The 19,741-nt window shown below is 45.4% G+C and overlaps 1 pseudogene; it reads left to right on the top strand.

Moving 5' to 3' along the window:
• Positions 1 to 930: 930 nt before the first annotated feature.
• LOC147730718 (uncharacterized) lies at positions 931 to 18,859 on the top strand (annotated as a pseudogene).
• Positions 18,860 to 19,741: the final 882 nt, after the last annotated feature.

Below are 19,741 nucleotides of genomic sequence, written 5' to 3'. Positions count from 1 at the left end.
TCCTAGGTTGGATATAACGTGGGAGGTTTGAGAAATAATAGAGTCATCTGGGAAGCACGATCATTTTCAGCAGGGTGATACGGCTCATGACATTTAGCGAAAGCATTTTCCAAAATTGCGCTTGAGCCCGTATGGCCGAGATTGCTTTCAACAGATTTCCCTCTAATAAATCATCAAGCGATGGATACATAAAAATGCCAAGATATCTGAAGGTAGTGGGATACCACGTTAGGAGCGAGCCATTCAGGAATACATCTTCTATTGTGTCGGTGTCAAATTAATAGATCCCTGATTTGGCCCAATTGACCCTGAGCCCTGACTTCTCCTCAAAGCTTTTGAGTATTTCTGCAATGGACGTCGGGATTATAGTAACATCCCGGAGGTATAACAACAAGTTATCTGCTTTTAGGGAAACAGCGTGTAGCCCATCCCCCAGCCGTATACCCCACTCTTCACAACTCTCCGGAGGAACATTGCCAAAGGCTCCATAGCTAGGGAAACAGCAACGGAGATAATGGGCAGCCCTGATGTGTCCCTCGACTCGCTCTAATGCAGTCCCAGATTAATTTACCAGTGCAGACACAGACAGTGGGTCGTTGATACAACAGACAAATCCTATTTAAGTAATGTTCCCCCAGTTCGTATTTGCCCAACACAGCTGCCAGATAATGCCATTCCAGAGAATCGAAGGTCTTCTCTAAGTCCAGTACGAGGCAGCCTGATCGGGGCCAACTATGCATTGTATAATGATTTCACTCTAAAAAACTTTCGTATATTAAGAGAAGTGCATCATGCAGGAACATAATCATTCTGATCGGGGTGTACCAGCGTTTTCACTAAGGCTGAAAGACGCCTGGCTAGTAGCGATGCAAAGATTTTATAATCTGTGTTGAGGAGCGCAAGCGGACGGTTGGAGCCCACTAGGTCGGGATGTTTATCAGGTTTAAGGAGGGATACCAGCAAGGCTTTATTCTGCATGGTGGTGAGAGTGGAGTCATCGAGCGCAATTTCCTAAAACTTTCAGCAACTGCAGTACTAAGATGTAGGTATATGCCTTGTAAAATTCAGTCGGTAGACCACCTGTCCCGGCGACTTCCTATTGGACAATGAGCAAATACTGTCCCGAATTTCCTCTGGGTGAAGAGGGGTATTTAATTCTTCACTTTGGGTGCGTGTAGGCCGCGGCAGATCCATGCCCTCTAGGTAAATCTGTAACTCTAAGGGCATAGCTTGCACAAGCGATTTATACAGGTTTCGATAATGCATTACAAATGCATCATGAATATCCCTCTGCGTATCTGCGATTTCCCCGTTCGCCATTCTCACTGATGCTATCGGCGTCGATGACTCATTCTCATGGATGAGCAATGTAAGCAGTTGGCCTGCTTTGTCACTCATGTGATGTGTTCTCGCCGAGTGAGCGGCGTAATTGAGGCATCTCAGCCGCTCTAGCAACCACCCATGTTCCTTCTTGTGTTGGTCCAGCCACAGCTGGGTGCCATCTATGGCTGTCTGCTCACTAGCGGCCAGTCTCCGTTCTAAAATAGTGAGTTCTTTCTCCAGTTGCATGCGCTTGCCTGCCTGTCTCCCCAAACAGTGCCCCTAACAACTACCTCAAGGGTGTCCCACTCCACCATTGGCTGTACCTGCATTTTCTTCAAAATATTGTGCCACGGTGGTGGCCAGTAAGTCCCGGAAAGGCGCGTCAAGGAGAACATAGTCTGGAGGCGCCATATTGGGTTCAGTGGTAGCTCGACCTTTCACTATAACTCCATGACATGTGGGTTATGATCAGAGTGTGTGCGTGCCATATATGAGGATTTGGAAATGCATGATAGAAGGTCATTTGACATCATGAAACGTTCTCGGCGCATAAGGAGTCTATGGGCCCCTGAGTAATAGGAGTACACCCTATCTAGTGGGTTTCTGTGCCGTCACACATCAGAGAGGTGCCATTACGTAGCCCAGTTTGCCAACGCCTTCGCAGCTGTGTGTGTGTGGCAGTGCCAGGCAAGGAGGGGAAGGATCGGTATAGACCGAATATCCAGCACACAGTTGTAATCACAACCTACGATCATAGGGGTGTTGTGCCATGTGGACAATTTTAGCGACATCCGATCTAAAAAATTAAATAGACAGCAATCCTTGAGGAATCATTTAACAAACAAATTTCTTATTTCAAAAGTCATCATAAACATGAACAAAAAATTCAATATAACACAGGACAAGGTTATCTCAAAAAAGTTTCCTTTCATCAAAACTTTGTTTTACACTTTCAAAACACCTTTTTCAATTTTTAGAAATTTTTAGTGCAGGACATAGAAATATGTACAATAAAAATTTATATATGTACAGTTCGTATACGGCAACCAGAAACTGCTGTGATAAATTCTATTAGTAAATTTACGAATATCTTAATTTGGTGATACTGTATGGCAATACATTGTGTTTAGTACATACGAATGCGCAGAGGGTGTAATATACTGTTGTAAATATAGAATTTATCGCAGCAGTTTCTGGTTGGCATATACGAACTGTACATAAATAGATTTTTATTGTACATATTTCTATGTCCTGCACTAAAAATTTCTAAAAATTAAAAAAGGTGTTTTGAAAGTGTAAAACAAAGTTTTGATAAAAGGAAACTTGTCCTGTGTTTTTTTTCGTTCATGTTTATGACGACTTTTGAAATAAGAAATGTGTTTGTTAAATGATTCCTCAAGGATTGCTGTCTATTTAATTAATAATACCCATTTCCTTGGGGAAGATTGGGTTGCCCTATTTACTGTTAGATCCGATCTAAAAAGGCTGCCTGCTCAGTGTTGGGCGCGTAGAGTGATGCTAGTACCACCGGCTTACCATCAAGTACCACCTTAACTATAACATATCTGCCCTCCCCATCAACCATTGTGTCGACCACATGAAATGGAGTACCAGGTCTTAACCACACTAGGACCCCGGTGCGTATGCGGAGTAGCCTGTCGCATACAGTTGACCCGTCTGTGAAGGCGTGTGACTTCTGCTTGAGATAAGTGTGTCTCCTGAAGGAGTGCGATGTGTAAACTAAGGCGTTTTAGATAGAAATATATCAGGTAACCGCGTGCCAGGATATGGATATCTTGCATGATCCATGTATTTATCTTAATGGGTGCCAAAACCAGTGAGTGTCAGGGGTATAAGTGGTCACTTCCAGCCGAAGGGTGGGAGAGATTGGCAGCAGGCGTGTAGAGGTCATTCTAGAGTGTGTTTCCCTGTGCAGACCAACTATACAGCAATCGTACCCTTGTTGACTAAAGATGGCATAATAAACATATAAACAACTCACAATCAAAATTATCATGAGAGCAATTTTGCAACAAGCAATCGCCCAAACTTATAATGCAATGGCACACAACTAGCGTCTGGGGGAGACAATTGTGCACAACAATCTAAGAACTAACTAAACAGAGACAGGCTTGCAGCTAAGCCTGTCACTGGCCAGACACTTGTAAGAAAGGGCCTCTGCCTGTTTGTTATGTATAACATTTCCATACATTAAGGAGCTAACAGGGAGAGCATGCCGGTGGTTTCAGGGCTTACCCCGCAAAAGCGATATCTGCATGAATACTAAGCATAAACATTACAGTTCAGAAACAGCATACTTGCGTATCCAGTGAAGTCGTGTGGTGCTCAGTCAATGGAGGAGAGGAGAGGTGGACAATAGACATACGTATGCTCAAGCAATATTTTCAGAGTTCTCCGGGGTGACATGTGGCAGCACACAAGATACTTGGGAAACAGGGAGATTGTCCGAAATTTCCTCGTCACTTTGCGACCCCTGTTGATCAGAGTCCGAATTTGATTCCCCTTCTGGCGATCCGCTGATATTCGCCACTGCTTGTATAGCCTCAAGTTGACCTCTCAATATCATCTCTGGTGTTAGGCCAGAGGCTTGAGAGGTTGAGGATTGCGATTTTCTTTGTCTTCTTTGGCGTCGTCGTAAAGTAGTCTCTGGAAGCGTCTCTCTTTGCCCAGTTTGTGACAAGTTGTGGGATTCAAGCTATTCCTCTGTACTTTCTGGGGTGGTGAAGAAATGGAGTTTACCATTTGCAATGACCCTCAGTTTCACAGGAAACAGCAAAGAATATTTAAGATCACACTGCTGCAAGCGCCTCTCCACCGCTAGATATGAGTGCCTCTGTTTCTGGAATTTAAACGTGTAGTCCGGGAAGATCATGATCTTATGATTGTCCACTTGTATTTCCTGCAGTTTTTGAGTCTCTTGGAGAATGTCATCTCTGTCTCTATAGTTTAGTAAGCGGATTTAAAGTGGCCTCAGGTTTGAGCCCGGAGGTGGGGGCTTGGCAGGCACCCTATGCGCTCTTTCAACAACAAAGTGTGGAGATAGGGCCTCCCCTGGCAGCAGCGATCGGATCCAGTTTTCTGCATAATGCACTGCATTTCTTCCTTCCACTCCCTGCGGAAGGTCCACAACGCATACATTATTGTGGCGAGCCGTGCGTCCAGCATCCTCAGCTCTGTCGTTTAGGAATTCCACTCATTTTAATAAATCACAAATGTTCTTCTCAGCCGTGGACACTCGCAGTGAAATCTCCGCAATGTCCCCTTCAGTGGCAGCAGTGCGGTCTGCGAGTTTCCCATGGTCTGCATGCAGCAGCGTAAGATCAAGTGCCCCTTTATTTATTTTATCTTCTAAAGAAGTGCAGATTTAATTCATCCTCTCTCCAAGTTTCTCAACTGCCGCCATGGGGTCCTCTGTCTCTGCCCCCGCCATCTTGTCTGCCTGCTCCTGAGTCTGTATTTGAGGGGCTGTCGCACCCCCAGTGCCAACCTTCGTCATAATTGTAAGACATTCGGTGTTCACAGAAGGCATTTAGGTGTCCTAAAGTTAGGACTCCTAACTTCTGTGAATACCGAAATGAGTAAGTGTCTTCTGTGAATACGAAAATGGTAGTAAGTTTAGGATTTTGTCTTAAGTTAGTTCTGTGAATCGGGCCCAAAGTTCTTAGGTTAAGAGATTTTGTCCTACTGTGATTGCAATGGAACAGTTGGTTAAGAGTGGACGAATTCCAAGATTACAAAACCAGACATGCTCTGTCTCGTTCGCAGTGGGAGAAGCTCCGTGATTTAACCCGAGGCACACATACCAAGGCAACAGCAGTCCCAGATAAGATGGGGAACTTGGTTAAGAGCGAGAAGCCTGTTGAAGCTGTCATTTTCAGAGCCAACCAGGAAAAATATACAGCGGCATGGCTTGACTTTTTGTAATCTGGAGCAAGGGCCATGGATAGGGATCTGTAGGGGTTAAGATTAAGATAAAAAGATGTAGATCGGAACATGGTAACACACTTGACACTACAGTTACCATAGTAGGAGAATATCAGGTATTGCTATTTATGACAAATGCTTTTGGGATTCTGAACCAGTGAAAGGAGAATTTGTATGGAGGATTTTGGGAGGTTGGGCAAGAGAGCATGGAAGAGCACAAGACAAAAGGAAACCTACAACAGAAGGAATACTGGAGGTGGTGGTGGTTTAGGCGAGACGTGCATGCACATCTGCTTGAGATGAATACTTTTTTCCCCATGTCTTTCGGGGACTTAAGGGAAGATGCACTGATAAACAGGGGGAGATATGGCTTTTTTTAAGATGGAGTAAGAAAGATCAAAGAAGGAAAGGTACATGGATTTCAATGAGAGAAGCAATGTATTTGGGCACATGTCCTGTGTGGGCATTGAAAAAATGAAGGGGGCAATACAAGGGCCTGATATATGTACATGCGGATGGTAATTTTGTGACAGCCAGGCAAATTCTGGCTGTTTTACAACTTTGTTTAAAGAGTAGAGATTTAGAAGACACTGATTCTGGAACACACTCTTTTAGGATAGGGCGGCAATGGTGGATTTTCAGAAAGTAATCGAAGAGAAAGTATTAAAACGACTGGGGTAGTGGATGAGTGATTGCAAGTTAGGTTTTAAAGCTATGGTTTATGAAAGGAATACAACTGGGTTTAAACCAGCGATCTTCAACAGGTGGATCACGAGCTACCAGTACCTCTCAGGCTACTTCTGAGTAGCACACACATGATAATTATCTGTCACCTTGTTTGACAATATGCAGCTGCCAAAATGCTAAGGTAGCAGGATAAATCTGTCTGTGGGGCTGGGAAGTTAACAATGCAGGACCATGTAGACCACACTCTTTTGAAAAAAAAAAAGGTTTCTTTCTGTTTTCTTTTGCTACTTCTTTGTTTGGTTATTTAGCTACTTTATATTTCTCCTTTTCGTTTGTCCAACTTTCTGTTTTGCTAGTTTTTACTTTTTCGTTTGCTCCTTTTGCACTTTCTATATTTTTCTGTTCTTCTTTCTACCCACTTTCCTACCTTTCTACTTCTTTCTTCATTCTTTCATTCTCATAATATTTCTTAACGTCTCTTCTTTATCTCTTTTAATTGCTTTCCATCTTTCTCTCCTTTCTTCAACTTTCCTCCCCGTTCTCTCCTTTCCCTATATTTTTTTCTTTCTTTTTTCTGCCACTCTTTTATTACCTCATGCTCTCTCACCTTACCTCCTTCTCTGGATTTTCTGTTCTTTTCACTTTGTTTTTTCTTTCTTGTTCCAGTTTTTTCTAGACCCCTACTTTACTTGCTTTCCTCTCATCTCTCCTTTTTTCTTTTATTTCTGGCATGCTCTTTCCTTGCTTCAGTCTTACCTTTTTCTACCAATTATTTTTCTTTGTTTCTCTCATTTCACTTCTTTCTTTTTCTCCTTATTGGTTCTACTCTGTTTAAGTTCTGTTTAATTATTCATCCTTTCTATTTATTTTTATTTTTTCCCATTTCAATCAAATTCGTTCACTCGCCCTTTCCTTTTTGTTTGTTTCTCTTATTCTCTTATTTCTTCCTCCCCCTTTTCTTTCCTTCTCTTCCTTCTTTCATTCTCTGCTTTCTCCTTCCCGCCCTCAGGCTCCCTCTCAACCCACCTTACTTTCGTGCCCTTCCTTTTCTCTTATTCATTGTCCTTTCTTATTGCTTTTCTCTTTTTTGTATCCTTTCTTCTTTCTTTCTCTTATTTTTCCTTCTTCCTCGCATTTCTTTCTTCCTCTTTGGTTTCTTTCTTTGTCTCTTGCTTCCAGCCAGACAGGGGTGTGCAGGTCGGGACCAATGTGTCCCTTCCTTAGACTGAGTACACTCCCTGTTATGCCACCCTCTAGTGGGAGGGGGGCATGAGCCTCTTCCTAATTGGTTGGGTTCACTCATCTCCAAGATGGAGGAGACTGAGATCTGTGCTTAACCTTGCCTTCTTCACCTGAGGGGTGAGGTTGGCAACGGTGGGCCCACCTCTCCTCCTAACTAGGTTTTCTTGCTAATTCTCCCACCCAAACTGAGGGTCAAAACCCATGGGAGCCCATTGCTGGGGGCAGCAAAAGGCAGGAACAGCTTAGAAAGGTGGCAGGCCTTTGAAGCTTCCCCTCTTGTGGGCCCAACCCTTCCTTTGCCCAGCAGGGGCTTTGTTTCTGGACCCAGAAAGCGGAGTCCAGAAACCTCTCTGGTGGTAGCAAATGACAGGCAGGCATTCAGGAACCACACCAGGGCTGCTCGTTTTTCAGGGGGCATCTCTGAGATACCTTCTGTGTGCATTTTACTTTAAATCCTACACCTGCATCAGTATGGGTTTAATGTGCTTAGACGTTTGCTACCAAACTTCCCAGTTTTCAGTAAAACCATTATGAAGCTGTGGAGTTCGTAATGACCAACTCCCAGATCATATACTCTTTATGGCTTGACTGCACTTACAATGTCTAAGAATGGTCTTAGACACTGTAGGGGTATAGTGCTCAGGCAACTGTACCCTTACCTGTGGTCTAGTGCACCCTGTAAGAGGGTTGGCTTACTTTGGTCACAGGGAGTGGATTGCATCCATGGCCCTTTGACTCTTCACTTTTCGATCTGTGGGTGTTAAGGGACAGGACCTATAATATATATAGATGCTGCAGCCCTTCGAGGCCTTTTCTGGCCACAGTGCCCTTGGTACCCATGGTCCCTTTTACAAGGGGCTTATCCATGGCCTTAGTTGTGCAAATTGGGTTTACAAAGGTACAGCTTTGGGAAAGAACACAGGTCCTGGGAACCTGTTTGTTACGGACCCAGGGCACACCAAGTCAAAGTGCATCATGTGGGGTAAACATGCAAAAAGGGGCACGTTCCTACACCTCCATATCAGCAACTTACTAGTATTTAAAAGGGAGGTCAAAGTACAGGTTTAAATTGCAGCAACCAGGCTACATCAGTAGGCCTGAAGCCATGTTTTTCTAGTGGATGGCACTTAAGTACTGCAATCCACAGTTGACATTTAACTTTAACTACCATGGATGCACTTTCTCCACCATATTGACTTTAAAAAAGGTTAAATATGCCAATCAGGTGTAAGCCAATTCCCCCATGTTTTAGGGATCAGAGGATATACACTAGGCACTGAATAGAAGTGTCCAAGTGAGTCGAGTGTAAAAACAGGAATATAATTCTGCAAAAAATATGGGTGACAATGCAAAAGATGTATTTTATTACAGAGCCCTAACCTTCATATAAGAATAGTCCATAATTTTACTAGGGTCACTCTTATGTAAGAAACCATTTAGGATTTCCTTTATCAGCCACTTGGCATGGGCATTAAGTTGGCCACTTGGATCCAGCCATAGACATAAAAGTTTCCTGTATGGATCTGAATGCAACCATAGGAGTGCAGATTTTGAACTTGTCAAGATCAGTTCAGCATTTCACATTTCCAAGTGTGACAAAAATAAATAACATTGCATTATGGTAATGTCAACACCTATGATTTCCAGTATGACAAATATAGAAGATTATGATAGCAAGCTCTATATCAAAAATGTAATTTTTACTGTGTAATCCAGGTTCTATTGGGTCTGGGTGTCTGAAGGGTAGTTAGGTATTCTTTGCTAGTTAAGCTGATTTTGAAACTTGTAACATGTGCCAAAGATCATTTCACTAACAAATGTCTCATGGCACGAAAGGACTTTGAATAAGTTATCGTTTTTGGTTGCAAGTCAATGAAGAATTGAGAAGTGGTGGGCTAAAAATTTCTATTTACTCAGACAGAGGTAAAAAGGAGGGCAGCAAAACTTTGGACCTAATGGGGTCTGTTAGTAAAGTACTTTGACACAAAAACATAAAAACATGTGGCCCCAATGAGAAGATATAGGAGCCTAGATCAATATGTGATGGTCATCTGGGAGAAGGAGGGGAGAATTTGTTTTCAGAGGGATGAAATTCATATTGCTATTAAATATTACACCAAGATTTCGTACTACTGGGGTACTGGATAATGGGCCCCTCGAGGTCAAGCCATCAAGATGCAGTGCAAATAGAACAGGGGCCTCTGTTTTTTCACAGTTCAGTTGAAGGAGTGCTGGAGCATCAACCCTGCCCTTTTAACAAGACATGTGCAAGAGATGATAAATGTTGGGACAGAACAGATCCTTTTATGGGTCAGAAGCATGTGCACCCCTGCCTTGAATGAATGAATACGCATTTCTATAGCGCATGGCTACCCTCGGGCATCCCAGCGCAGTTGTGACACCTAGACATTCTTCACTACTCATGGAAAAAGAAAGGTTTTCAGCTGTTTCCTGAAAAGGAGATAGTTAGGTTCAAGACGGACAGGGTCGGGGACCCGGTTCCATAATTTTGCCGCATGAAGTGAGAAACGTTGGCCACCCATACGTGCCCGTTGAATCCTAGGGACTGTCAAAAGTTTTTTATTGTTGTATCTGAGTGTCCAAGAAGCCTGATATAATTGCAGCATAGGCTGGACCACAGAGGGTCCATTGCCGGTGATGGACTTATACACGGTGCACATGGCCTTAAACCAAATTCTTTGCTGCACTGGGAGCCAATGCAACTGACAAAGTGCTGACTTAGCAGAATTGCGCCTAGGCACATTCATCAAAAGTCGAGCAGCACAGTTCTGAACAACCTGTAAGATTACCCAGGTAGACAGCATTGGCATAGTCCAGCTGCGATAAAATAAGAGCTTGAACCATCAGACGTCTAGCGTCAAAAGGAAGAAGAGGCAGGATCTTCCTCATCAATCTGATCAGCCCATAACAGCATAACAAGTAGCAGCAACTTTACGCAATTGTACAGAAAAACTAAGATTGGAGTCCAACCATAAACCCAGACTCTTGATTTGTTTCTTTGGTAAAGGGGGAGGGCACAGACAGCTAGGACACCAAGGGTCTAAGTTTGGAGGAGCTCTGTGTCTTAGCATCATGATTTCCGTCTTGGAACCATTAAGTTTAAGGAAGGAAAGATCCATCCACTCAGCTACTTTGACCAGACAAGAGGTCAGGTTCTTATCACTAGTATCATGTCGGCTGAGGGACACCACCAGCTGGGTCTCGTCAGCGTATGTGACAAGCTGGACCCCCACGGGAAGCACAATGTCCCCAAGGGGCCGCATGTAGATGTTAAACATGGTGGGGCTTAAAGAAGATCCCTGGGGGACACCATACTGCAGAGGGGTTCTCCAGGTAAGCAGCCAATATGGAATTAACATGTTTTTCGGCCAGTTTGCTAATACCTGGTAATAAAGAGATGGGGCGATAATTGGCCCAATCCCCAGGATCTAAATTAGATTTTTTTTAAGGGCTTTAATTCTTGCCTGCTTCCATAGCGGAGGAACCACTCCGGCCGCAAGGGAGGAATTAATTACATCCCGGATAACTGGGGAATCAATCTTTGAGACCAATTTAAGAATGGAAGGAGGCGCAACATCGGCCGGAGATCCAGACTTGAGATTCTCTAGGAGTCGCTGTGAATAAGATAGAGAGAGAGGGGCGAGATCCTCCAGCCTAGCTTGTTGGAGGGGTGGGGGAAGTTGTACCTCAACATCAGTTTGCTGAAACAGAGAGTAGATGTTGGGAACCTTAGGGGCAAAAAAATAGCAATCTAATCAAAACGCTTTGGTGCATTGGTCGGATCAGTGAGAGCGCTGGGGAGAGTGATAAGAGATTTAACATTTTTAAAAATGTTCCTAGGGGAGTTGGAGGCCGAAACAATCTTTTCCTGATAGTAGCTGGTTTGAGCAGCTTTTATTTTACTTTTGTAGAGCCTGAGTGCTGCTCTATAGTTGGCCTTACTGGATTCAGAGAAATCCTTCCTCCATTTCCGTTCAGACTGCTTGCAAGATTGTTTGAGAATTCTAAGTTCAAGGGTATACCAAGCTTTTTTGTTAGAGCCAGCTCAATGGCAAGATTCTTTCTTAGGGAGGGTAAGATCCAATGAAATGTGCAAAATGTCGCATTAATCACAAGCCACAATAAAATGTATTTCTTTAAAAATATCCCCCAACCAAGCTGTTTCCGTATGCAGGAAGCCTGCATGTGTCAGAGTGCGGCCGGAAAACAGACTGCTTAAATACGTTAGGCTCACTAGAGCGCTTACCTCCCTGTCCTTGCCCGCCGCCAGCCGGCAGAGGAGCAATGGAGCCGCCTGCACCCTCCACACAATGGGTACAAACCGTGGTGGACCAGGGTGTTTGGCGGTAGAAACCAGAGTAAGTAAGGGAGATGTGCAAAATGTCACATTAATCACAAGCCACAATAAAATGTATTTCTTTAAAAATCCCCCGATCAAGCTGTTTCCGTATGCAGGAAGCCTGCATACGGAGAATTCCCATAGAGAGTTTTGGATCTCCTTTTGATTTGTACACCTAAATGAATATGAGAATAATGAACATCGAGGGCCCATTGTGACATGGACTGAGATCCAGAGCTGGGATCTGAATTAAATGTAAAATAAAAAATTTAAATCCGTATTTGTAAAGCGCAAACTACTCACCCTTACGGGTTTCAAGGCGCTGAAGGCGTTGTGGTAATTAAGTGAGCTATTGCCCAGATTCACATGGTGTTGAGCTGAGCTGTTAACAGAGATGGGGATCAAACCGTGAGCCTTGTGCTCCGAAGTCAGCTGCCCTGGCCACTGCACCACACCTCTCCACTACAGAGGGGCACACATCGTTCTTTATTGAGTATTACTGCTGGCAGCTCCCCAGGCTCCGGCGGACTGACAGTGGTGACTGCATATACATCTTAGTAGGAGAAGAAGCCTTTTTTTCTAGTTGCTGGCACTAGAAGGATGGCCTTGTGTCTCCTCATTTTTTTATTGGAATGTCAGTTCCCTGGTTTCACTACATTCAAATAGGATATGAGTGTTGTATGGTTGTTTTAACATGAACATGTACGAGTCAGAGCAATCATGGGGTCTGTGGACTGTGTTCAACTGTGGAAACCAGATATCTATGTTGAATTGCCTGGCGACAGTGGTACACAAGATGGACGTTGCAGAGAGCATGCCAGTCAGCAATGTAGATTGCAGGACTCTTAACAAGGTATAACTAAAATGTTTATTGTGGACTAAGGCTCAAGGGTGTGAAGGATGGAGTTACGAGAAAGAAGATCCACTCAAAGTACAGGACTGCACTTGCCAATTTCCAACTAAATTTGTCACTGAGATGTGTTGGCCTCAATGGGTTAGGGGGTACTTGATTGGGGAAAGCCTTTCTCTCTTTTGTGCCTTTCTTTTCTCTATACAGAGAGCTCTCCACTCACCGTTCACTTCATGCTGACACTATGGGACAAAGACTTTGGCTGGACGAGTCTGGGAAGAATAAGAAAGAACAAGCATCTGCCTGAAACGGTAAACATAGTTTAAAACAATGTTTACACATCGCATGCCATTACAACGCAGTCGTTTTAATGACTGCATTGTTATATTGCATGCCATTACAATGCAAGCCGCTACAACAACTTGCTGTAGGGGGCAGAAGGTACTGGATTTTAAATCCAACACCTTCCCTACTGTTGGTCAGACTGGAGTTGGAAAAGAACATTTTACTATTCCAACATCCAGTGCCCCCTACAGCAAGTCGCTGTAATGCTCTAAAGTTGGGAAACTGGAATCCACAAACTCTGACTGTGCCACCATTCCTCAAAAAACTAATGAAGGATTTCCCATACCAGTGGAGATCAGAAAAAGCCTTTGAGCATCAGGGTTCTAGGTCACTGACTACCAACTGCTGATTTTGCCATTTTTGGGTCCAAAAACGAAGAAGCTCTGAATGAAGATGAAGTGCTAACCCCCATCTCGAGTAAAGGAACCCACTGACAGCTGGAGAGATGTGATGGAGGTGCGCTTCTTTTAAAGGAAGATAAACTAGAAGAAAGGAATTTGTGTAGCTGGGCAAGAAGCTTCAAGAGAACGGTTGCCAGGCCTGCTGTGAGATGTCATGCACAGGTGACTCTAGAGTGTGCAAGGAGTAGAGTGTTTCACTCTCTAAGACATTGGAGCACCTGTGATCCTGCAAATGCAGTCTGCAGTTTCATAATGACATTCCCTAATGTAAAATATCACATTCCTATTCTCCTGATAGGGAACCAGTGCCAGAGATTCATTTAGATATTGGAGGTCAGTGGAGTCTTTGGATTTGTGTGAATCACTTGATCCCAAATTCTATGATCGCCATTGTAAGCAAAAATAATCTTATGAAATTAAATAGATCATACTTCTCCAGGGTCAGTTAATAATAGTTTTTTACTTATTCGACAGAGTGGATAAAATGCGGGCAAACAAAACATTGTGGTATTAGTTTGCTTACTATGGGGCGATTCCGATTTAGGTTGGAAATCGGCCCGACCGACTCGTCCCCGGAACGGAGTCCGACCGACACCTACAGGCACCGACCGACCAGTGCAGTACGATGTAAAGCCTGTGACCTATAACCAAGCCATACGGAAAACAAGCCGTACGACCGAGTCGTACAAAATTCACCTATCCGGCCGGAAAATGTACACGAGCCACACCGACCGACACAAACCCGTAATGAACCCGACCGATACGTACCCACGACGTCCGACACGCACAGTACGATGGTAAACGCATAAACCCGACCGATTCGCACGGAGCCCAAGCCGCACGACCGACAAGGCCCAAAAACGTACCTAAAGCGAGAGAGACCACCGCGATCGACTCACATGCAACACAGAACACAATCAGCGTGAAAGGCACGAAGTAGCCCGCACAAGCCAACATGAGCGTCCGACTTGGTCAGAAGAGCGTCTCCTACATGCCCACAAAAAACAATGCCAAAAACACAAAAAAAGGACCAGTCAAGCAATGACAAAGTCAATAACTAAAAATAAATAAAAAAACACAACTACACACCCACAACTCCACCTAAAAGAAGGCAAAACACACTACCATGACCCTTTGCAAATACAACAGAGCAGCTAGCACAGAACAACTTGAGACACCAACCACAAACACACACCAACTCACCCATCACACAACCCACACACCATCAGCACTCCTCCAAAAGCTCTCACACAAACATCTACCAAAATAGACATCCACCTTGCCACCCTCACTTGCACCCACACACCCACCCACCCACATTACTCCTCACCACCACCCATCACCATGCCCCTAAGAAGAATCCACAGTTCACAGACAGAGAGTTAGAAATATTGGTAGATGAGATCCTCAGAGTGGAGCCACATTTGTTTGGCATATTGGTACAAAGGACCCCCATGTCACAGAAAACCAAGATGTGGGACAGGATCGTGGACAAGGTGAACGCGCAAGCACCAGCCTATCACACAAAGACCGACATCCAGAACAGGTGGTATGATGTGCGCAGGAGGGTCAAGAAGCTCCTCCAGAAGGAACACGCCTTGAGCCAGGTCACTGGCAGTGGCCCTCCTGCCAAACCAGTCTACTTCAGGTCCTGGGAGGAAAAGGTGCGGGACATCCTGCCACCAGAGGACATCCATGGCCTACCAGACATACCAGAGCCTGGTGAGTACATAACGAATATACTCAATAATGTGTCGCAATACACACACATCACCGTAAGGGGACAGTGAAAATATGCACTGATAGCAAAGGCATAGTAAACCAAAGTCAATTAGCCCAAGAAGTGTATGCCAGTCACACAAACACAATACTGGCCACCTCATAGTGATTTGTAAGTGTGTACATGTACAAACCTACCAACAAATAGGGCGAGGTAGTGACACTATTCTGAGTAAACACTGTCAGACATCCCTGCCACCACAACCACTATCTCACAGTGAAGCTGACTGACAGGAAGGAAAAGTGAGTATGCTGGTGAAGTGTCACAGATAATACCCCTCTCACAATTGCACCATCAACACCTATCTGAAGAATGCTCACCTCAGAGGGGCCTGAAATGGGCTGGCAAGTACTCTGGGATTGGACTCCGTTGTGGGGAGCAGAAAGTTTTACTGGGAATTGGCCACCACCAAACACCAGGACTCCACTGTCAGCCATGTTGTCAGCACAGGCACACCCCCTCTGAGGGAAGCAGAGTCAGAAGGAGGTAAGTGAGGGCATGCTGGGAAGGGGGGTGTAGCCCAGAGCATGCTGGAAGTTGCAGTCACTCACAATACCCACCCACCCACATGGCCCAGCAAGTTCACACTGAACCATGCTCACTTCACAGGGGCGGGGGAGGACTGACAAGATCTCTGTGACTGGGCACTGTTGTGGGGAGCACAAGGCCCTGCTGGGAATTGGCTACCACCAAACACCAGGACTCCACTGTCTTCCATCTTGTCAGCAGAGGCATACCCCCTCACAGGGAAGTAGAGTCAGAAGGAGGGAAGTCAGGGTATGCTGGGAAGGGCGTGTAGCCCAGAGCATGCTGGGAGTTGCAGTCACTCACAATACCCACCCACCCACATGGCCCAGCAGGTTCACACTGAACCATGCTCCCTTCACAGGGGGGAGGACTGACAAGATCTCTGTGACTGGGCACTGTTGTGGGGAGCACAAGGCCCTGATGGGAATTGGCTCCCACCAAACATAAGGACTTCTCTGTGTGCCATCTTGTCAGCACAGGCACACCCCCTCAAGGGAAGCAGAGTCAGAAGGAGGGAAGTGAGGGCATGCTTGGACGGGGGGTGTAGCCTAGAGCATGCTGTGAGTTGCAGTCACTCACAATACCAACCCACCCACATGGCCCAGCAAGTTCACACTGAACCATGCTCACTTCAATGGGGGGGAGGGGGTTGGACTGACAAGTTCTCTGTTACTGGGCACTGTTGTAGGGAGCACAAGGCCCTGCTGGGAATTGGCCACCACCATACACCAGGACTCCACTATCTGCCTCTTGTCAGCACAGGCACATCCCCTCTCAGGGAAGCAGAGTCAGAAGGAGGGAAGTGAGGGCATGCTGGGAAGGGGGGTGTAGCCCAGAGAATGCCGAGAGTTGCAGTCACTCACAATACCCACCCATGTGGCCCAGCAAATTCATACTGAACCATGCTCACTTCACAGGGGGGGACTGATAAGAGCTCTGTGGCTGGGCACTGTTGTGGGGAGCACAAAGCCCTGCTGGGAATTGGCCACCACCAAATACCAGGACTCCACTGTCTGCTATCTTGTCAGCACAGGCACACACCCTCACAGGAAAGCAGAGTCTAATGTTAACAGGGATTACACGCCTGTGTCAGCCACCTGATGGCCCTCGAGTACCAATGACCATGTACCACGGAATCCATACAAGAGCTGGGTGTGTGCACACATCTACATGTACATTGAAAGGCTTCAGGTTGGCAGTACAATATGCTACCACAATATCAATCTCTGTCTGTGACGACTGAAGACAATGCAGTGTTGAGGCATGCATCCTGAAGTCCTGTTGCAAATGTCATGTATATCAAACATTGTTACAAAGATCAAGGAGGGGTGAATGGTCCACTCTTCCTGTGCAACCTGGTTCATTACTTATTGTGTTGCCCCCATTGAAAACCTCACATATGTACACATGCATAGTGCGTAATATCATGCTTTTCCACATCAGTGTACTGTAGCAGCAGCATCATTGGCTCCCCATTGTTGCAAATACGCTGTGCTTCCCCCTGGAGGTAACCTGACTGGTTCCCCAGCAGTGCCCAGAGATGAAAACTGAGGGGCATATTACCAAGCAATAGCGATAATTATCGCTATTGCTTGGATAGAGACAAAAATTTACCGCTGAGCTGCGGCGATTTTTATCGCAAATAAACCTTGGTATTACCAAGGTTTATCGCAAATGCGATAAAAATCGGCCGCAATGCATGAATATTGCTGAAAAGTCAGCGATATTCATGCATTACCGAGCTAATGCTCTTAGCCATGTTATCCACCTCCCATTGGATAACATGGCTAAGAACTGCTAAGTACGAATATCTCCAAAAGTTGGTAATAGGAGATAGCGATGTTAGCGACTGTTTCCAGCCGCTAACATCTTGGCACGCCCACTTTGCATGTCATTAGTGATAAATATCACTGACATGCAAAGTGGGGCCCAATATGGTCGCTATCTCCTACTAGCTGTCGCTAACTGGTGTTAGCGACAGCTAGGTAACAGGGAGATAATTTTTTCTCCGCTTTCTTGGCTTTTAAAACCAAAAAAGCGGAGATAAAACCCTTTGATAATATGCCCCTGAGAGTGTGTGTCTGTGCTCAAGGGCTGTGAGTCAAAATCACACACAACACAAAAAGGCAAAGGATAAATGTTGAACATTGTGATGTATGAAGTTACAAACAAAGGTGTTGCGTGTGTGGATCCAGCTACTCATACACCTCACCAGAGTCGGTCACTGTCGGTGAACATGTTGCAGCCCCATGTGATCCTAGAGCTAATATCTCCTCTGGACACTACTGGGAAGGCAGGCAGTCTACCTCCAGGTGGAGGCACATCATATATGCAGTAATGGTGATCCAAATGAAATGCTTCTACAGTGCACTGAGGCGGCAATCCAAGAAGCACCACCCCATTCCTGTAGACGAATAGGAGGGAATTTACTAAGGAATGAAATCATGTACATACCATGGCTGCCCATGATGAGTGATACTTTGCCCCCCCTTCATTGTTAGTACTACCCATTGCAAGATGAATGTATCAGTACCTCTCCCTCCCTCCCTGTTGCAATATACATAAGTTAACCATTGATGTCTGTAGTGACATAACTGACAATGTCTCTCTCATCCAAACACAGGTGCTACTGGGGATACAGTAGCAAGTGAAGAGGAGTCCCTGGCCCAGACTCTGCTGGAGGATGAGCTCTCTGGTGTGGATCTGGCTCTGTCCTCTTCGGATGATGAAGATCAACCTGGCACCTCTGGTGTGAGTCATCAGGCAGCCCCACCATCACAGACATCTGCACCCCCTGCAACCACGCCAACAACATCTGGCCACAGATGTAACCCCACCGCCAACACCGCCAGACCTAGGACACCAAGTACTAACAGCACAGGGACACCAGCCACCCAGCAAGCTACGATCAATGACACCAGTAGCAACACCCAAGCGGGCCCCAGGTCAAATCTGTCTGCCACCACAGGTACAGCCTGTGTGTCTAGAGGTGGTGGGAGTGGTGTTAGGCAGAGGTCACAGTTTGCAGAGGGGCCTGGACTGCCTGATGACCCCCAAATGATACGCATCACAGATGCGTACCAGGATAGCACCGGATCATTCAGCCAGGAAGTGGGTGTCCACAAGGACATGCAACAGGAGCAGGCTGGCCATCATGTACGCATGGAGGCCAAGTGGGACAAAGTTACTGGTGTGCTAAGCTACATATTGACTTGTCTCCACCAGAACAGCAGCAATATCTCCACACCTCCCTCTGTGCCCACATCTTTTGCAACAACATCAGCAAATGCCACAGGGAGGGAGGCTGAATCTGATGGAGAGTCCGATGCAACGTTGCCGCCTGCACCTGAGGATCCCCCCAGAAGAAGAAGAGGGGTGGTCCAAAGAAGGACAAGTGAGCCACAGTTGTCCCAGCACATCCCCCAGGAACCCAGAACCTGTTTTGGATATTGGTCTTTGTGTGCTAAGCGTTCACCGTGTTGCACATGTCACAACTCCCCAACATGACATGGAGGGTCCATGTTGTACTAATGTAGAAGATGAATGGGGACTTCACTCTGAACATTTCATCAATACCAATACTTCAAACTCATCTGTGAACTTTGGATTCTAAACCTCATGTACAGCACTATCTCCACACATGTATGTAAATAAACTCACTATTACACTGTACTTGCCTATGTTGTGATTAAAACTTGGTATGTGTCATGGAGAATGGAGATGATGAAATGCCAAAGTACATAGTGCATGCCGACTACTACAGCAATGTCATTACTGTAATGTGACTCATGTTGATGTGACACCTATGACGGAGACACACTAATAGGACACCACAGCACAAACTCACCCTGGAAATGTGACACATTGACTACAAAGATGTTTACAAGATATACGGTGGAATGCAAAGACACCACACCTTTCCACAGTCACTGCTAACAAGCCCACAGGTGATGTAACCAAATGTCAGTCAGATGTGTGAAGACAGGCGACACACATAACTAAATGAAGCACAGGTTCATTACAAATCAGAAACAAGTTTATTACACAACAGTATCAAGGTGAATCCACATGACAGTGGGCACACGGTCACCATGTGTCGTCAAATGGCGCTTCAGGGATGTCAGGCACATCACATGATGGCAAACGAGAAGTCCCACCCTGGCATTGGATTCTGTTTGTCGGTGTCAGACTTGACCAAGTGACTGCCAAAGTACCTTGGGAGGGACAGAAATGAGATACAGTCAGGAGCACAACAGAACAGGATGGAAATGCAATAAACA

The sequence above is a fragment of the Lissotriton vulgaris genome, chromosome 2_1 (assembly GCF_964263255.1).
Source record: "Lissotriton vulgaris chromosome 2_1, aLisVul1.2, whole genome shotgun sequence".
Classification (NCBI taxonomy): domain Eukaryota; kingdom Metazoa; phylum Chordata; class Amphibia; order Caudata; family Salamandridae; genus Lissotriton; species Lissotriton vulgaris.
Note: the sequence above shows the minus strand (reverse complement) of the source record. Positions and strands in the feature narration are given on the sequence as shown.